Here is an 18,408-nt window from a genome sequence, read left to right as displayed (position 1 = left end):
TTTTTAAAAAAAACAGAGAATCTAGATGAAATGGACAAATCCCTAGAAACATGCAATTTAACCAAACTAACTCAGAAAAAATAGCTCTCCACAGACACATCACAAGTAAAGATATTGACTCAATAATCAAAACCTCCCAACAAAAAAAAATTCTGGGACCAGGTGACTTCACTGGTAATTTCTACCAAGCATTCAAAGAATTAACACCAACCTTTCTCAAATAGTTCCAAAAAATGAAGAGGAGGGAATTATTCCCAAACCATTCCAACAAACCAGCATTATCTGAATGTGTTCAAGGGCTGTTTGTGGTGACAAATGCACAACCATATGATGAAACTGTGAACAACTGATTATAACCTGCAGATGACTGCATGGTATGTGAATATATCTCTATAAAATTGCAGGGGGTAGGAAATAAACAGAGATACAAGTGATGGAGAAAATGTGGAGAGAGGGATGTACAAATTCACTGTTGGGGAAGTAGAATGCTGCAGCCCATCTGGAGGGCAGTGTGGTGATTCCACAAGAAGCTAAGTATGGGGTTGCCATAAGGTCCTGCAACCCCATTATTGGGAATATAGTTGGAAGAACTGAGAGCAGGGATAGGAATGGACATTTGCACACTGGTGTTTATGGCAGCAGTATTCATGATTTTCAATGAATGGAGGTGGCCTTAGGGTACATCAACTGATGAACAGAATGGTGAACTGTGGTGTATGCATACAATAGAATATTGAGTGGCTGCAAGAAGGAATGAAGTTGTGAGGCATGCAACTATGTTAATGGACCTTGAGGACAGCATTTTGAATGAAGTAAGCCAGAAACAGAAAGACAAACATTAAAACACCTCACTGATATGGACTAACTATAAAGTGAAAATTCTGAGAATTGAATATTGGAGCACAGCTTATCAGGGGAAGGCTTATTGTAAAGGTTCCTAGATTGTAAGCTCTTACAACAGTCACATCCATTCCTGAGTTGTAATGGTCATCTCTAAATTTTGAGATATTGAGCTCTTTGTGTATAACCTGTTCGGTACTGTGTGACACCTGAGACTCATAGCTAGAGTTTGGCAGCTATGAATATCAGTATTACCCTATATGGCAACAGTTTAAAAAGCTGAAAAAGAGTTCAGACTGCAATTGTAGATATGAATGAAGCTGATCTGGTTGGGACTAAGGCAAATCGGACTAAAGGGTAAAGGAAGATATTGACAGTGTTTTAAAACTACAACTTCTGTGTGAGACCAAAGGAAGAGATGTTTATTTGGTGCAAAATCTATATTTTTGGTAGCACACTATATAATTTAAGTTGTATAGTCAGTTTATTAAAACACCATAATTACATGGAACTTTGAATAGGGAATGAAATCTGGTTGGTTCGTACAGGTTAATGTGAATCCCCATACATCCCAAAGTAATTTGGGCAGAGAATTAAAAAATATTTGCAAAGCCCCTTGAGGGACTGGGCAAAAATATGGAAATATTAAACTTCCCCAGCTTGAGAATTACTGATACTCTCACAAGCATTGAAGACTACCAGTTTAGAAGGCTGAGTTCTCAATCTTGGGGCTTGCCCTTATGAAGCTTGTTACTGCAAAGGAGTAGCTAAGCCTACTTAGAATTATGCCTAATAGTCATTGCCAGACAACCTCTTTTGTTGCTCATGTGTGGCCTCTCTCTCTAAACTAACTTGTCAGGTAAACTCACTGCCCTCCCCTCTATGTAGGACATAACTCCCAGGGGTGTAAATCTCCCAGGCAATGTGGAGCATGACTCCAAGGGATGAGGCTGGACATGGCATCATGGAATTGAGAAAGCCTTCTTGTCCAAAAGGTGGACGAGAAATGAAACAAAACAAAGTTTCACTGGCTTAGAGATTTCAACTGGAGTCAAGAAGTCAGTCAGGAGATTATTCTTATTTGTTATATAGATATTCCTTTTGAGTTTTTAGTGAATTAGAATAGCTAGAAGGAAATACCTGAAACTGTTGAACTGAAATCCAGGAGCCTAGATTCTTGAAGACAATTATATAACTATATAGCTTACATAGTGTGACTGTGTGATTGTGAAAACATTGTGGCTCACACTCCCTGTATTCAGTGTATGGACAGATGAATGGGGACAAAAGTTAAATGAAAAATAAGGTGGGATGGGAGGGATAGCATGTTTGGGGTGTTTTTTTTTTTTTTTACTTTTATTTTTATTCTTTTTTTGGAGTAATGAAAATGTTCAAAAGTTGATTGTGGTGATAATGCACAGCTATATGATGGTACTGTGAGCAATTGATTGTACATTGTGAATGATTGTGTGGTATGTGAATATATCTCAATAAAACTAAGTTTAAAGAAAAAACCATTACCTTGATACCTAAGCTAGATAAAGACATAAAAAATGAAGATAAATACAGACAAATTTCCCTTATGAATATAGATGCAAAAATACTCAACAAAAATATTAGCATGTCAATCTAACAGGATATTAAAAGTATATATACAATGACAAGTATGATTTATCCCTGTAATGCAAGGGTGGTTCAACATGAGAAAATTAATCAACATAATACAGCACATTAATAGAATGAAGAAAGAAAACGCTTGAACATCTCAATTGATGCAGAAAATGCACTTGACAAAATCCAACACCCTTTCATGATTAAAAGAATCAAAAAACAGAAACATAAGGGAACTTCCTCAACATGATGAAGGGTATATGTGAAAAACCCACGGTTAACATTATCCTCAATGGTGAAAAACTGAAATCTTTCCCCCTAAGATCAGAAACAGAACAAAGACTCCCAATTTCACCATTGCTATTCAGCATTGTTCTGGAAGTTCTAGCAAAAAGCAATTAGGGAATAAAAAGATATTAAACCCATCTAAATTGGAAAGGAAGATGTATAACAATCTCTATTCACAGATGACATGATCCATTATATAGAAAATTCCAGGATATTCACAAGAAAACTATTAGACCTAACAAACTAACTATGCAGTTGCAGGGTACAAGATTAAGGCACAAATACCAGTTGTGTTTCTAAATACTGGCAAAGAACAATATGAAAAGGAAATTGAGAAAACAATCTTATTATAATAGCATCTCAAAGAATAAAATATTTAGGAATAATTTAGCCAAGGAGGTAGAAGACTTATACACTGAAAACCACAAAACACAGCTAAAAGAAAGAAGGCCTGTGCTGCTTTGGATATATTATGTCCCCCAAAAGCCATATTCTTTAATGGCAATTTTGTGGGGGCAGAATGATTAATCTTTTTGATTAGGGTGTAACCACTTGACTGAATGTTTCCATGGAGATTTGGCCCCACCCATTCAGCATTGGTCTTGATTAGTTTACTGGAGTCCTTTAAAAAGAGCCACACAGGCCCAGATAGTTGCTGATGCTGACAGTTAGAGATGCTTGAGGAGTGACGTTTTGGAAGGCAATCTTGGAGCAAAGGCCCAGATGGCTGCAGCTGAGAGAGACGTTTTGGAGACGGCCATTGAAAGCAGACTTTTGCTGACACTTTGGAGATGCTAGCCCAGAGTTGCTCCAGAGAAGACAAGAGAGGACAAAACAACCCAAGAGCAACATTTTGGAGAAAGCTGTTTTGAAACACCTGGGAGCAAAGGAAGAAGATACCAGCCATGTGACTTCCCAGCTGACAGAGATATTCCAGGTGCCATTGGCCATTCTTCAGTGAAGGTGCCTGATTGTTGATGCCTTAGTGTGGACACTTTTATGGACTTAGGACTGTAACTTTGTAACCAAATAAAAACCCCTTTATAAAAGCCAATCTATTTCTGGTATTTTGCATAATGGCAGCATTAGCAAACTGGAGCAAGGCCTAAAAAATGGAAAAATATTCCATGGTCATAGATTGGAAGACTTAATATTAAGACGTCAGTTCTACCCAAAGCAATCTACAGATTCAATGCAACCTCAGTCAAATTTCCATCAGCCTTTTTTAAAGAAATGGAAAAGGCAGATATTTGTATACCAACATTCACAGTAGCATTATTCACAGTAGCCAAAGGTGGAAACAGCCCAAATGTCCATTAACAGATGAATGGATAAACATAATGTATACACATACAATGGGAATAGCCTTAAAAAGGAATGAAGTCCTGACACAGACTGTTACATCAATGAACCCTGAGTACATCATGTTGAATGAAATAAGTAAGCCACGAAGAGACAGATATTGTATGATTCCACTCATATAAAATAACTAGACTATGCAAACTCATAAAGACAGAAAGAAGAGTACAGGTTAACCAGGGCAAGGTGGCAGGGAGAATGGGGAGTCAGCACGGAAAGGATGTAGGATTCTATTTGGGGTGATAGGGAAGTTCTGGTGTTGGATGGTGGTAAGGGTAGTGCAACATTGTGAATGTGATTAGTCACACTGAATGGAATGCTCAGCAGTGGTGGAGATGGGAAAGTTTATGTTGTATATGTTTCTGCAATTTGAGGGAAAAAAGAGCAGGTAAAGAGGCAATGACAATTAAGTGCAATTCATGATACTGAACAAGATCTAATAATGGGGGAGAAAAGGCTGGGTGATGAAAAAGTTGGGGTAATGAAAATGGATGATGGTAGCACAGTGTTGTGATTATAATTAATATAACTGCATTGTACACTTAAAATTAAAGTGGGAAATTTTGAGTTGTACCCATGTTACTATGACAAAAAAAAATTTTATAAAAGGACTTTATGGGGCCATATGAAAAAATTGGAATATAAACTGTAAACTTTATATCAATGTTAAACATATTGAACTTGATAACTACCTGACAAGTTAGTTTAGAGAGAGAGGCCACACATGAGCAACAAAAGAGGTTGTCTGGCAATGACTATTAGGCATAATTCTAAGTAGGCTTAGCTACTCCTTTGCAGTAACAAGCTTCATAAGGGCAAGCCCCAAGATTGAGAACTCAGCCTTCTAAACTGGTAGTCTTCAATGCTTGTGAGAGTATCAGTAATTCCCCAGCTGGGGAAGTTTAATATTTCCATATTTTTGCCCAGTCCCTCAAGGGGCTTTGCAAATATTTTTTAATTCTCTGCCCAAATTACTTTGGGATGTATGGAGATTCACATTAACCTGTACGAACTTGATAACTGTATTTAAAGGGGTTACATTAGTGAATATCCTTGTTCTTAGGAAATGTACATGGAAGCATTATATGTTCAAGGAGCATGATGCCTATATACAGCCTCCTCTCAAGTTGAGAGAGACAGAGACAGGGGCAGAGATATTGAGAGAGAGAGATTCATAGATAAATGAATATTTAGAATGATATGGCCAATGTGGTATAAATTAAAAATTAGTGGCTTTGGATATCTGGGGCGGGGGGTGGGGGGAGTAATATGCTGGAGTTCTCTGTATGGGTTTTGTATTTTTTTTCTTTTTTTATCATTTTTTATTGTAGAATATAACATATATACATAGAATCGAGAAGACAGTTTGGCGTTTTCTCAGAAAACTAGATATTGAATTACCCTGTGATCTGGCAATTCCACTTCTCAGTATATATCCAGAAGATTTGAAAGCAGTGACACAAACAGACATTTGTACACTGATTTTCATAGCAGCATTGTTCACAAGTGCCAAGAGATGGAAACAATCCAAGTGTCATTCAGCAGACAAGTGGATAAACAAAATGTGGTATATGCATATGATGGAATACTACACAGCAGTAAGAAGGAACAAGGTCCTGAAACATACGGCAACATGGATGAAACTTGAAGACATAATTCTGAGTGAAATAAGTCAGATTCAAAAGGAGAAATACTGTATGTTACCACTTCTATGTACTCCCTGAACAATGTAAAATCAAGGTTTTGTATTATTTTTGTAACTGCCCTAAAATCTGAAATTATTTCAAATTAAAAAGTTTAAAGAAAAATAAATTTTAAACACTGGGGGTGAACAGAGACCATGAGATTGTTGAGGGAGTAAATGGAACTCTTTGTTTTTTGGACTCCTGGAGTCACAGGGCTGGAACATGGCAGGAGTAAATATTTGGTGAATGAATGGTGTCAACACATCCTTTGTCTGCATCAACCCCCTCTCCAGGTGATAAGTTTGATGGAAAACAAGGAAGGAAAGGCATTTTCCAGTCTTTATGATGCTTCTGAATATATACATTCATAAGACAATAAGGAAACAACAAGGAAACCTTAAGTATCCTTCCATCTGCCTAGAGAAAATGGGATGGGATGAAACATACCACACTGGGAGTTCCATTCATTTTTTCCTCAGTTCCTACTTCTTGTGTAGACAGACTCTCTTGTATTCCTTATGAGCCCTTCAGGCAAAGCACAAGGTCTACGAGGATTCATCTCCTTTCCAACATTAAGAGAATTTCAACACCAAAATCTGTATGTTTGCACACATCTTCCAGTATATGTTTACTTGTTACTAACTCCCAAGGAAGCTTCATCTCAGTAGGTAAGATGGACCACTCAATTTCAGCCATCACATCGAAAAATACTCCCTTTGGTGATTTTTCTCTTGGGCTTGGGGCTGAGGGACTGGTACTCATGACAGGGACACTGTGGGGCAGTGTGGGAGAACCACACAGAGGTGATTCTTGGAGCCTGCCCTTTGCCTCTGGCAGTAGGAGAGAAGATATTGAACCATACCACCCTCAGAAGCATGTCTGCCTTAAGAGGGAATATTCGTTGACAATTAATGACTCCTAAGGTCAGCATGTGCAATTGAATAGCCTGTTCTGTTCCTTGGATAGGGGTTAGAAGTGGGAGCTATAAGTGAGGTCATTTAAATATTAGGGCTTTTTGTTGTATGTTTGTATGCCTGTCTGCATTTCTGTCTGTGCATGGGTGCCCATGCACCACAAATTTTGAAATATCATTGTAGATTATTCAGAAATGTTTTTAATGTCAATGCTCCAAAAGTGTATAGTATGATGTATATTAAAGATGAAAACATTAGTGGTGCAATGCAGACTTCAATATTCAATAGTTCAATATTAGGAAGATGGTTTATTAAAAATGATGGGGCTGGGGATGAACCTGGACCCAGCATCATGGGTTTGAGAACATCTCCTTGACCAAAAGGGGGAAGAGAAACGAAACAAAATAGTTTCAATGGCTGAGAAATTTCAAATGGAGTCGAGAGGTCATACTTATGCATTATATAGATATTCCTTTTTAGTTCCTAGTGTATTGGAATAGCTAGAAGCAAATACTTGAAACTGTTGAACTGCAACCCATTATCCTTGATTCTTGAAGATATTTGTATATATGTAGCTTACATAGTGTGACTGTGTGATTGCAAAAACATTGCGGCTCACACTCCCTTTATCAAGTACATGGACAGATCAGTAGAAAAATGGGTGCAAAAAGTAAATGAATAATGAGGGGAAGAGGGGTATGGGATGTTTTGGGTGTTCTTTTTTACTGTAATTTTTATTCTTATTCTTTTTTTTCAGTAATGAAAATGTTCAAAAATTAATTGTGGTGATGAATGCACAACTATATAATGGTACTGTGAACAATTGATTGTACACTTTGGATGACTGCATGATATGTGAATATATCCCAACAAAATTGAATTTTGAAAACTATGGGGCAAAATTTGCTTAGTGGACAGTGGGGTTTAGGGCTTCCCTCAGGTTGGGCTCTGTCTATGAAATTCAATGAGTCTACTTTATTAGAATGGACTTACTTGGGCATGTTTCTAAAGAAGTACTTGGGATCTTGGATTTATTCTTGCCAAAAAGAAAAGAGAAGAGAAAAGAAGGGAGATGAGGGGAAAGGAAGGGAAGCAAAGGAAAGGGAAGGGCAAGAAAAGAAAAATTATGAACAACACTTCTCTGTTTTCTTTTTTTCTTTCCTATACCGAACACATACATACACTTTCTTAGTCGTGCATATACTTTGTTCAAGGGAAAGCACCATTTTTGTTGTTTTACAGTTAAATTGGTGTTTTGATCACTTTCATGACTAATTTCTACACAGACCCTCCCATAACTGACCTTGCTCCACTGTAAAGACAGGAAGCAAAGACAAAGCGCTTTTAGATCTGCCTCATTTTTCTTTTATCCATAGTTACTTAACCACACATATGCCACCATGCAAGTTTGCAAATCTGCTTCCCAACTAATTAATCTTCCATGTATGGGGCTCAAGGCATACCTGAATACTTCACATTCCTAATTCTTCTTAATCCAATACAGTGCACTGGGACTGCCCAAGACACTTAAACACAGGCCAACATTGCAGGAAATCTAGAAGCCTCTATTCAGTGCTTATGCAGATCTCCAATCAAATCCAAATCAAATTCTGAATAACCCCAGTCTGCATGGCTCTGCCACTTGTTCCTGGATAGCCTTGACAAATAATTAATACTTAACAGGGTGGCTGCGAGTATTAAATGAGCTGCAGTGTGTAAATTGCTCAATTAATCTTTGTCCCCTTATCCAAACCTGCGTTTTAATGGTCCTGAATATGGCAGATAACCTGTACATCCCTCGATCGTCAAATATGCTCCAGGTTTGAGGTTAACATTCATCCTAGAATTGCTTTTTTTTCCATGACATGTATCAGTCTCTTCAATAACAGCTTACCAACCTGACCAGGTGAGATGTGAGAAACATAATAGGGGTCATAAAAATAAGGTAGATTTTTTTCTAGTGTAATCTAAGGTGGTTTGGATGTTGGAAAATAAATACATAGTAGAGTCAAATTTCTTCACCCTTAACTACCTACCATCAGTTGAAGGGATAAAGACAATGAAATCTACTTTTTCATATATTTTTATTATTTCTTTTTCTGATTACACAGTTACTAATCAAACAATAGGGAGATTGTTACATATGTGATATATATGTGTGTGTGTATGTGTATAATTCATATATATAAGTAATTTCTAAGAGATTGCCAGCTTTGAGTTGTTATCATCATTTAGCCTTTTTTTCATAAATCATACATACTTTTCTATAACCTGCTTCTTTCTCATATTATGTCATGAGCAGTTTTTCTACCATCATATATAAAGCTACCTGAACCTTTTAAAAAGCTACATGATATCCCATTGAATAGATTTGCCAAAATTTATTTAACCAATAATCTATAGTTAGGCATTTCCCATTGTAGTTATTATAAAAATCACTGAAATAAACATCCTTGTAAAGATATCTTTGCAAAGTTCATTCTATTTTCAGTGTCCTATCCAAGACACCAGGAAACACAGAAGGTGTTAATTCCTCACTCTGGCAATAGAAATGAACTCTCATGGCAGGAGAGTAATGGCCCCAAACCTCTGAGACTGTGAAATGTTCCCAAGAGTGATTTCAGAGTCTTAGAAATTCTCTTGAGTGAATACAGCTGCTCCTGACACACAAGGAAAGGCTGGGGAGAGACAAGATTCTGGCTTCAAGGCCTGAGGCCTCTGACATACAAAGCCAGGATAAAATCCATTGCAGTATACTAGGAGGCATATCCTGGGGTATTTGCAGTTCTGAAAGTCTTTTCTGAAGGAAGAGGAGTCAGCAGTGACCTGAAACACAATATTTTTATTAATTGACTGCCTGACCCACATCTACAAAAAATTTTTCCTTCATTTATTTTGCTGCATACACTTGGATTGCCTCTTCAGAAGAGAACAATTTTCTTCTTTCTATACTTAATAGAAATAGAAAAGTTTTTTTTTTTTTTCCAATTGGTCAAAATGTGGTTTTTTTTATTACTGATGGTTTAGAAAATGCTCTTTCAGTTTTGCAACTTGTTGATCATAAGGTCACTTAAATTTTGGGGATTGTTGTTAAATTTGGGGAACTCACCAACCATTTTCTTTCATATATGAGCTGTAAGATTTTAGGGCATTTCAAATTTTCTTGTACAATGAATGATCTTAAATACTCTATGGATTCACATTATTCATCAAGCACTTTGTCATCCATGTCTTCTTTGTTGTGGCATAATATCAGCTTTATTTTTGTCTTCATTGATGCCAGTGTTTCAATTTAAATCAATAGAAAATCAATAAAGACCTTTGTAGATGTGATCAGGCAAATCCATTTTGGGTCCAGAGAAGAGCAGGAGCAGAATCAGGGTCCAACAATGACCAGTTTGGAGGAAGCATTCTCTATAGGTCTGGCAGCAGCAGGAAAAAAGATTAGAAAAGTGTGCTGGATCCAGGTAGGAAGGTTGGACCTGGGGTCAAATGCTGGCAGTGGCTGAGCAGACATTAGCACACCTTTTAGCAAAAGCATCAAAGGCCTCTGGATAAATTATTAAGCATATAAACATCAAACTCGGTTTGAATCCTACCTCTACCATTTACTGACTGATGAAACCTTGGCTATTAGTACACGAGTGACTGCAAACTATATAAATATATCCCTCTAAACCCAAAATATCTGTATCCCAACTCAATATTGCCTGTGAACTCTCCAAATATTGCCTGTGAACTCTCCAAATCCACCCAACATAAGAAGTGTGATGGAAGAGAACTCAGAGTGGAAAGAGACACGTGCCTTAACTGATTGTGATTCTAATACCTGACTTTTGCAAACTCTTCAAAAGTAAGTGACCATGTGAACACATTGCTAGGACCCCTTACAGGGCCTTGGAAGGGGCTTGGGCAAGCGAGGGACCATGAAGCTTAAGCTTCATTAGCTTTACAAGAAATCCAGCTGTAATCTTCCAGCCAGGCCAGGGGTTCCTACTTCCACAACTGGAACCTCTGAGGACTGAGGTCCAATTTACTAAGATGGTCTTATAGATTTCATCTTAAAAGAGTGTTTTAATACAGATATCATTGAGACATTGCATAAGCCGCATTCTAAAATAAAGACAAAACTAGGCTGTGAATATATTGGTGTCAAGTCATCTCTTTAACACATAAACCACATTTACATTCAAAATGGCATCTGCAGAGGTCACATGGGATTTTCCACTTGACCCTGGAATGAAAAGAGGAGGACCTTGAGCCCTCAGAGGCACTAGATGGTCTGCTTCACCCTGGGGTGTAATCCAAAGTGCCAAAAGCAGGAGAGTGTTTCAGTTTGCTTGCTGCTTCTTTACACGTGTGAATTTCCATTTCTTTGAGTGTTATGGCTAACTCCACGCTACCAACAACCTTCCTTGTTTCCATCCTCTCTGTTAACAGCTGTTCTAGTTTGCTAAAGCTGTTAAGCAAAATACCAGAAACAGATTGGTTTTTAGAAAGAGGATTTATTCAGTTACAAATGTACAGTTCTAAGGCCATAAAAGTGTCTAAATTAAGGCATCAACCAGAGGATGCCTTCACTGAAGAAAGGCCAGTGGCGTCTGGAACAACTCTGTCAGCTGGGAAGGCATGTGGCTAGCATCTGCTGGTCCTTTGCTCCCAGGCTGCGTTTCAAAATGGCTTTCTGCAAAATGTCTCTGTGCTTCTGTCTTTGTGCTTCTGCCTTTTTGTGCCTGATTCATATGTGCATGAGCCCATTCCAAATTCCTCCTAGTTCTTCTATCATGCTCTTTAGCACCTCCTCTTTAAACTACTAAAGGGAACAAAAAGTAAGATCAAATCCAGTTAGCCCCCTGGCAATCTATTAATTTGTCAAGCAAACAGCTGAAATTGGTGGTCAACTAAAATCTGGACTGCATACATTGACCTGTAACATTCCAGGTTTATCTCCCATGCAATCTCATATGTATGTTTGGGTGGACTACTAAGAGGAAAGAAAAGATAATGTAACTTAAAAGGGAAAACACAAACCAGGGAAACCACCCCACCTCCAAAATAAAGCCCATGCCAACCTTCTGTATCACAGCCTACTGTTCCCCATGATGATGGCCTGAAAATTCTGCTCTTAGAATATTTCATAAGTTGGGTACTGTTCAAGAAGACAACCTAGCCACAATGCCACAACCTCATAAATTAAATCCATCTCCAGAAGGCCATAGAAATCTCAGCATATGTAATGGGGGGAGGGGGGTGGTCACTAAGTCTACTCTTAGTAATATCTCTCTAGGGATTAATTTCAGGTGGTCTAGGTGACACTTGGAAAGCACCAGGTGTCATCCCAGAGTGGAGGAGAGATAGAACAGGAATGCTTCAGCTGGTGGACATGAGGGGGATAGGACCAAACCCAGGTGTAAGAGGTAGCCTCAGGGATCCAGCTATAGAAAGATCCAGGTACAGCAAGGTGATCTAGACAAAGCAAGGCAGACACTAATGACAAAACTCACAATTGCCTACATCTGATCCTGGGCACATGGGTGCTTTACTAAAATCTGAAGGTCTTTTGGAAACCTGCATTTGCTTCTTTCAGGTGGTTGTTAGTTCCTGCCTAGAATTAAAATGCTTCACCATACTTCTGACTTCATCCTTGAATTTTGCATCTAATTACCCTTGTAACAAAAACCTCAAGAACAATTCAAACTTGCTTTGAACCAAAGAATACAGAATCATGTTCTGCCATATCCAGGATGTTCCTTTTTCTATCAACACTAGCAGATGTTTTGTTCCTTGTAAATCAATTTTCTGAAAAAATTCCAAAAAGTCATGTTTTTCATAAAAATTAAACTTCCTTTCTTGATACCTTTTGCTGAGCTTATGCTAACATTAGGCTTTATATTTTTTGTGTTTTTTTAAGAATAAAACATATATATATGAAATATATGTGTGTTTTATGTGCACGCATAGAGGTGTATTTACTTTGAGAATATTCCAGGATATATAAACACATACAACCACACACACATACACAGACACTTCCTTTTAAGGGGCAAGTAATTTATTATGAGGTTCCAAAATGACTATAGTACTCTTGGATGCAATTAATATTCTTAAGAATCCATTTCCCATGAAGATGTGTTCCTTCTCCAAGGTAATGAGAACAGCTTATCTGACAATATTTTAACATATAAATTCATTTGAGTTTTTGCTAAAGTGTTCAGCATCTCCCACACTGGGAAAATTTCTAGAAAACCTTTTTCCTCTTAAATTAGGGAGACTACTGAATACATGTGTTATAATTTGTCACCACTAGAGGGAGTTATTTCTTCTCCATGTTTCTCCCTTTGGCAGAAGTTGAACTTGCTGAGATTTTTTTTCCAGAGATGAAGTAGCCTCAAAATGCATATCACACTTATTTTCTTTCCCCAAGGTTTTGGATCTTTTCTTAGGGGTGGAAACCTCCTTACACCTGAATCTTTACACAGATCAAGCAGGGCAGGTCTGTAAATGTTTCCCTGAGGAATTTCTGGTATAGTCTTCTGGGGCTCCACAGATCAGGGTTTGAAAACCCTTCTAGGGCATTCTATATGTTTCAGAGCCAGTGGTTCTCAAACCTCAGTGAGCATAAGAATAGCCTAGGGACTTCATAAAAATGCAAAATTCTGGTCACCATCTCAGAGACATTCTATAGTTCTCCCATGGATACCAGGAATCTACATTTTTAGCCAGCCCCTTCAGGTGATTCTGATGTAGGTAGCCTGGGAAAACATGGACGCCAACCACTTGCCTTTCCAACTGACAAAGGTGTTCTGGACACCATCAGCCTTTCTTCAGTGAAAGTATCTTCTCGTTGATGCCTTAGTTTGGACACTCTCATGGCCTTAGAACTGTAAATTTGTGATAATAAACCCCCGTTGTAAAAGTCAATCCATTTCTGGTGTTTTGCATTCCAGCAGCTTTAGCAAACCAGAACAGGTAGGTTGGTCAAGCAGAGCAAATTATTAGACTTGTACCAATGAGTTACACCTGAAGTAATTGCAGGACATCTCTTTCCTCCTCTTTACTCTCCTCCTCCTTCTTCTTTTTCTTCTTCTTTCTCTATACTCCTCTCCCCCCCCATCTTTTCTTTGTAGTTCATCTTTCTTATATTTTCTATCCTGTCTACTGTCACAATGGTGTTGTTCTACCTCTCCACTGATTCTAAAGATGAACAAGAGGCCTAGAGCCATCTCCAAACTCTGTTAGAAGTTGGACTGGCAGCCCTAAATCACCTTACAATTCTGACTTAATGGCCTATCTTTTAGTTCTAATTTCTCATGGAAAATCTAAAGAACTATGAAAAGTTTTTGACGTTATGGATTTCTTCTCTATAGCTCCTGTAAAACTATTGTTTGTCTTCTTAAAAATTACAAAAGAATTAAAAAGTTGTTTCTGTGTTTTAAACACTGTTTTGGTTTGCTAAAGCTGCTGGAATGCACAATACAAGAAATGGATTGGCTTTTGGAATGGGGGTTTCTTAGTTCACAAATTCACAGTTCTAAGGCCATGAAAATTTCCCAATTAATGCATCAACAGGACAATAACTTCTCTGAAGAAAGGCAGATGGCATCTGGGGTTCCTCTGTCACATGGGAAGGCACATGGTGGCCAGAGTCTGCTCGTCTTTTCCTGGGTTTAGCTTCTGGTTTCAGTGGCTTTCTCCAAAATGTCCCTGGGCTTCTGTCTTAGCTTCTCTCTTTCAGCTTCTCTCTTTTCTTCTCCTGGGAGCATACTCCAAATTACATATCTTAGCTTCTCACTTAGCTTCTCTGAGCTCTCTCCAAAATGTCTCTGCATTTTATCCTCTCATAGAGGACTCCAGCAAGGGGATTAAGAACCACCTTGATTGGGCGGGGTAACATCCCCATGGTAACACCCTAATCGAAAGTTCCCACCCACAATAGGTCTGCCCCCACAAGATTGGATTAAAAGAACATGGCTTTTCTGGGGTATATAACAGATTCAAACCAGCACACTCCACCCTCTGGATCCCAAAAAGACATGTTATTTCCATATGCAAAATACATTCATTCACAATATCACAAAACTTAAATCATTTCACTAACAATAAATAAGTAAAAAGTAGTATCAAAGTCAGTTACAGGCATGGTATGTCCTAAGGCAAAATTGTCCTCCAGCTTTGGACCTGTGAAACATAGAACAAGTTATCTGCTTCCAATATACAAAGTAAGTTACATAAGAAAGTGGCCCAAATGCCCATAGCCCCCACTCCTGCCACAATACCTTCTCTTTCCCAGCCCAGAGTTTTGACCTCTTGGAGAGTTCCTTACAGTCAGTCGACTGAGGAAGAGAAAACTCAGGCCTGGTTTACAGATGGTTGTGCACAATATGCAAGTACCACCCAAAAATGGACAGCTGCAGCACTGGAACCCCTTTCTGGGATGTCCCTAAAGGACAGTGGTGAGGGGAAATCCTCCCAGTGGGTGGAACTTTGAGCAGTGCACCTGCTTGTTCATTTTGCTTGGAAGGAGAACTGGCCAGAGGTGCATTTGTATACTGATTCATAGGCTGTTGCTAATGGTTTAGCTGGATGGTCAGGGACTTGGAAGGAACATGATTGGAAAATTGGTGACAAAGGGGTCTGGGGAAGAGGTATGTGGATAAACCTTTCTGAGTGGACAAAAAACATGAAGATATTTGTGTCCCATGTGAATGCTCACCAGAGGGTGACTTCAGCAGAGAAAGGTTTTAATAACCAAGTGGATAGATGACCCATTCTATGGAGACCAGTCAGCATCTTTTCCCAGCCACTCCTGTCATTTCCCAATGGGCTCATGAATAAAGCGGTCATGGTGGTAGGGATGGAGGTTATGCATGGACTCAGCAAAATGGACTTCCAATTCCACAGCCACTGCTGATTGCCCAATCTGCCAGCAGCAGAGACCCACACTCAGTCTCCAATATGGCACCATTCCCTGAGGTGATCAGCCTGCTACCTGGTGGCAGACTGATACATTGGATCACTTCCATCATGAAACGGGCAATGATTTGTTCTAACTGAAATAGACACTCCAGATATGGGTTTGCCTTCCCTGCATGCAATGCTTCTGCCAATACTACCATTCATGGACTTAGAGAACACCTTACTCACTGTCATGGTACTCCACGCAGCATTGCTTCTGATCAAGGAACTCAATTCACTAAAAATGAATTATGGGAATGGGCACATGCTCATGGAATTCTCTGGTCATACCATGTTCCCCATCATCCAGAGGAAGCTGGGTTGAAAGAATGGTGGAATGGCCTTTTTTTTTTTTTTTTTTTTTTTCTGAGACAAGATTTTTATTTAATTTCCAGAGATTAAATTACATATGTATTCCCAAATAAAACTGTACATAAAAAACACATATGCCTTTTTTCTCTCATTTCCAAATTTGTGTTATTACATTTTTAAATGCTGAAATGTTTAAATGAACAATGACCATCAATGTACCCAACACCTAAACTCAATAACTGCTATCTTTTGCCACATCTGCTTAATGCCTCTATAAATGTGTATTTCTATGACCCATTTTAAAGTCAGTGAAACACATCAAGATGCTGTAGCATGTAACCCCTAAGAACAAGAGCACTTTCCTATGTAACCATAATATAGTATTATCATAAAGAAATTAACAATAATTCCATAATATCATCTTAGTTTTCTATGTTCAAATTTCTTTCATGTTCCTAAAATGTATTTTACAGCTTTTTAGTGTAATTTTATTGCGATATATTCACTTACCATAGAATCATCCGAAGTGTACAATCAACTGTTCACAGTATCATCATATAGTTGTGCACTCATCACCACAATCAATTTTTGAACATTTTCCCTACTCCAAAAAAAAAAAATAAAAATAAGAATAAAAACAAAAGTAAAGAATACCCAAAGCATGGAATGGCCTTTTGAAGACTCAAATATGGTGCCAACTAGGTGGCAATACCTTACAGGGCTGGGGCAGTGTTCTCCAGGAGGCTGTGTATGCTCTGAATCACTGTCCACTCTATCTTGCTGTTTCTCAAATAGCCAGGATTCACGGGGTCAGGAATCAAGGGGTAGAAATGGAAGTGGCGCCACTCACTATTACCACTGGTGATCCACTAGAAAAATTTTTGTTTCCTGTCCCTGAAACCTTAATCTCTGCTGGTCTACAGGTCTTAGTTCCAAAAGGAGGAGTGCTCCCACCAGGAGACAAAACTGATTCCATTGATTTGGAAGTTGAGACTGCCACCTGGACACTTTGGGCTTCTCATGCCTCTGAATCAACAGGCAAGGAAGGGGATTACTCCATAGGCTGGGGTGATTTGTACAAAGACATAGGCTGGGGTGCTTATGTCTTTGTACAAAAGAAATTTCTAACAGTTGAAAGATGCGAGAGAGATGTCACTGTAAAACATTTAGGGCTGCAGAAATTCTTTATCTTGTGCAGATAAAAGGAAGGGGTGGCCTTCGAGATGTTCCTCAAATAAGTGGCGGCAGCAACTTCTAAAAATGGCACAAGGAGGGTTTAGGAAGGGGCAAGGGCCGCAACTAGGAGAAACCTCAAGACGCCAGGACGCGGAGGCCAGAACTGCGCACCTGGCTCCTAGAGGGGCTGAGCCGCCTGCACGTCCCGTGAGGCGCCACCAGGGGGCAGCCACCGCGGCCGAGTGACGAAATGGTTCCAAGGAGCCGAGCTTGCAAAGCGCGGCACGACGAGATTTGGGCGAAATGACTGCGCCTTCGCTTTTCGGAGCAGTATCTATGATCCGGCTCGTAAAAAACAACGTTAACCTTTAAAAAGTAGTAAGTACGTGATTGGAACAATACTCAAGATCTGGTTCGCAAAAGACCGAAGAAGATATTTAAAGATGGTTCCACTGGGGCTCGAACCCAGGACCTTCTGCGTGTAAAGCAGACGTGATAACCGCTACACTATGGAACCTGCGGAGAGCTGTGCAGGCAAGCATCCATAACTCTAGATAAAACCTCACTGCCACCCCCACCCCATCCCCCACCCCTTCCACTCCTCCCCATCCTCCCGTGAAAGATTTGAAAACCAGCGATCGCTCACGAAAAGAAACTTTTAAAAGGATTTCAGCCTTTCAAGTGCAGCCCCCTACTCTGTCTCTCCTGCCGATGAAGGGTGCACAGCTATTCGGTGCCAGCGTTTGAAGGAAAAGAAAACGCAGCCTGACCAGTTGACGAGTGCTGCCCCCACTCTCCCAACCCTCTCCGCGACCACAGACCCCTTGATGTGGGTAGTACGCAAAAACTCGCGACGTATGGCTCTGTGGCGCAATGGATAGCGCATTGGACTTCTAGATAGCTTGAAGGCATTCAAAGGTTGTGGGTTCGAGTCCCACCAGAGTCGTTTTGGATTTTATAAACGTGGTAATGGAAAGATGAAAGAGAAAACCTTAAACTGTAAAATTGCCACTTGGATTCTCTCACCCTGAATAGATAAGAAACTAATTCCAGTTCCCTGTTACGTTCTCTCGCATTGAGGTATAGTAAGTATTCCCCAGTCGGAGTCTTAATCACTTCCATGATTGATGATGGTGAAACACTTACCAGTGTCTCTAGTAGAGTGGAGATAAAGAAATTAGTAGGATACGATAAAATATGTGTATATATATGGAAAAAAAAGTAAAAAAAACGTTCCCATATTGTTCTTCTGCATCAAGAATAAGAAT

General features: G+C 39.2%; 2 non-coding genes across 2 annotated transcripts; one reads left to right on the top strand and one right to left on the bottom strand.

Moving 5' to 3' along the window:
* Positions 1-17,584: 17,584 nt before the first annotated feature.
* Positions 17,585-17,657, bottom strand: TRNAV-UAC. The gene has a single exon. It is a non-coding gene; the product is annotated as a tRNA-Val (tRNA).
* Positions 17,658-17,999: 342 nt separating this feature from the next.
* On the top strand, positions 18,000-18,086 carry TRNAR-UCU. Its single transcript is given in 2 exon segments — positions 18,000-18,036; positions 18,051-18,086. It is a non-coding gene; the product is annotated as a tRNA-Arg (tRNA).
* Positions 18,087-18,408: the final 322 nt, after the last annotated feature.

The sequence above is a fragment of the Choloepus didactylus genome, chromosome 6, assembly GCF_015220235.1.
Source record: "Choloepus didactylus isolate mChoDid1 chromosome 6, mChoDid1.pri, whole genome shotgun sequence".
In the NCBI taxonomy this organism is placed as follows: Eukaryota; Metazoa; Chordata; class Mammalia; order Pilosa; family Megalonychidae; genus Choloepus; species Choloepus didactylus.
The sequence above is the reverse complement of the archived record's forward strand: the minus strand, read 5'-3'. Positions and strand labels throughout refer to the sequence as shown.